This window comes from Rhinopithecus bieti, unplaced genomic scaffold (assembly GCF_001698545.2).
Source record: "Rhinopithecus bieti isolate Rb0 unplaced genomic scaffold, ASM169854v2 scaffold_33437, whole genome shotgun sequence".
NCBI classification, from domain to species: domain Eukaryota; kingdom Metazoa; phylum Chordata; class Mammalia; order Primates; family Cercopithecidae; genus Rhinopithecus; species Rhinopithecus bieti.
In genome coordinates this window covers 66,980-69,583 of record NW_016814218.1, presented here as the reverse complement: position 1 = coordinate 69,583, position 2,604 = coordinate 66,980, and positions in this window count along the sequence as shown.

The following is a 2,604-nucleotide window of genomic DNA, read 5'->3' as shown; positions in this document are numbered from 1 at the left end:
ACCTTTCTCTCTGGCTGCCCTTAACATTTTTTCCTTCATTTCAACTTTGGTGAATCTGACAATTGTGTGTCTTGGAGTTGCTCTTCTCAAGGAGTATCTTTGTGGCGTTCTCTGTATTTCCTGAATTTGAATGTTGGCCTGCCTTGCTAGGTTGGGGAAGTTCTCCTGGATCATATCCTGCAGTGTTTTCCAGCTTGGTTCCATTCTCCCTGTCACTTTCAGGTACACCAATCAGAAGTAGATTTGGTCTTTTCACATAGTCCCATATTTCTTGGAGGCTTTGTTCATTTCTTTTTACTTTTTTTCTCTAAACTTCTCTTCTTGCTTCATTTCATTCATTTGATCTTCAATCACTGATACCTTTCCTTCCAGTTGATCGAATCGGTTACTGAAGCTTGTGCATTTGTCATGTAGCTCTCATGCCATGGTTTTCAGCTCTGTCAGGTCATTTAAGGACTTCTCTACATTGGTTATTCTAGTTAGCCATTTGTCTAATCTTTTTTCAAGGTTTTTAGCTTCTTTGTGATGGGTTCAAACTTCCTCCTTTAGCTCGGAGAAGTTTGATCATCTCAAGCCTTCTTCTCTCAACTGGTCAAAGTCATTCTCTGTCCAGCTTTGTTCCATTGCTGGCGAGGAGCTGCGTTCCTTTGGAGGGGGAGAGGTGCTCTGATTTTTAGAATTTTCAGCTTTTCTGCTCTGTTTTTTCACCATCTTTGTGGTTTTATCTATCTTTGGTCTTTGACAATGGTGACATACAGATGGGGTTTTGGTGTGGAAGTCCTTTCTGTTTGTTAGTTTTCCTTCTAACAGTCAGGACCCTCAGCTGCAGGTCTGTGGGAGTTTGCTCGAGGTCCACTCCAGACCCTGTTTGCCTGGGTATCAGCAGCGGAGGCTGCAGAAGAGTGAATATTGCTGAACAGAAAATGTTGCTGCCTGATCGTTCCTCTGCAAGCTTTGTCTCAGAGGGGTACCCGGCCATGTGAGGTGTCCCCGGCCATGTGAGGTGTCAGTCTGCCCCTACTGGGGGTTGCCTCCTGGTTAGGCTACTCAGGGATCAGGGACCCACTTGAGGAGGCAGTCTGTCCATTCTCAAATCTCAAACTCTGCTGGGAGAACCACTACTCTCTTCAAAGCTGTCAGACAGGGACATTTAAATCTGCAGAAGTTTCTGCTGCCTTTTGTTTGGCTATGCCCTGTCCCCAGAGATGGAGTCTACAGAGGCAGGCAGGCCTCCTTGAGCTTTGGTGGGCTCCACCCAGTTCAAGCTTCCCAGCCATTTTGTTTACCTACTCAAGCCTCAGCAATGGCGGGCACCCACCCCCCAGCCTCGCTGCCACCTTGCAGTTAGATCTCAGACTGCTGTGCTAGCAATGAGGGAGGCCCTGTGGTCATTGGACCCTCCAAGCCAGGCACAGGATATAATCTCCTGGTGTGCCGTTTGCTAAGACCCTTGGAAAAGTGCAGTATTACGGTCAGAGTGACCCGATTTTCCAGGTGCTGTGTGTGTGTCATGGTTTCCCTAGGCTAGGAAACAGAATTCTCTTTCTCTTTGCACTTCCCAGGTGAGGTGATGCCTTGCCCTGCTTCGGCTCTCGCTCGGTTGGCTGCACCCACTGTCCTGCACCCACTTTCTGACACACCCAGTGAGATGAACCCAGTACCTCAGTTGGAAATGCAGAAATCACCTGTCTTCTGTGTCGCTCACACTGGGAGCTGTAGCCTGGAGCTGTGCCTATTCGGCCATCTTGGATTCAGTTTAGGCATTTTTACTAAAAGAAAAAACTCAACTGGAACTCAGTTAAGCAAAAAAAAAAGAAAGAAAGAAAAAATCTAAAAGGGCACGAATGGTGCTGCAATCTATGGACTTGAGTCTCCAGGACTCTTTCTTTGCCCCATCTGCAATTTTTTCAGCTTCTTGGCTTCATTCAATCCTACTCCAGGGGCAGGATTTCTCTGTAGGACAGAGATGCTGCCAGCTCTCACTTACATTCTTACCATAGGTATATATGACCCTTTTTAATTAATGATTTCATTTTAAAATGTAACCAAATGCTCTCTTATTATCTTACCTGTCTTCATTGAATTGCACTTCTTTATTTTAAAGGCTGATTGTTCTGTCAACAGATTGAAGACAATCCTTGCTAGAGAAGTTGGGAAGAAAGAGTAAACTGATCATCCTAAAGTTCTGCTGTCTAGTGCATGAGTTCTGCCTTCATCAACATTACAGCATCTTTTCCAGAACGCTAGCCTATCCTTCACATGTTCTTGCTCAGAACACGGCTGGTGTCTCATAGTGCCACAGTCATCATTCATAATTACAAAGAAAGGTTAAATTTAACCTAGTCCTGCCAGATGTTATGCATATCATGTTTCCAAATATAATTTAAAAAAACATTTCATTCAGGCTATTTTCTATCATATACACCTACTTTATTAGAAATGATGGTCCATATAATACTCAGAACAAACTTCTTCAGTTATAAAAAAAAATTGGATAAATTCATGCATTTTCCAAAACAGAAGTAGCCTATTTTGCTTTCTAAAATGTGGAGGGCTTAATCCCTGGTATAAATTTTTTACTAATTTTACAAAGATACAGAACCA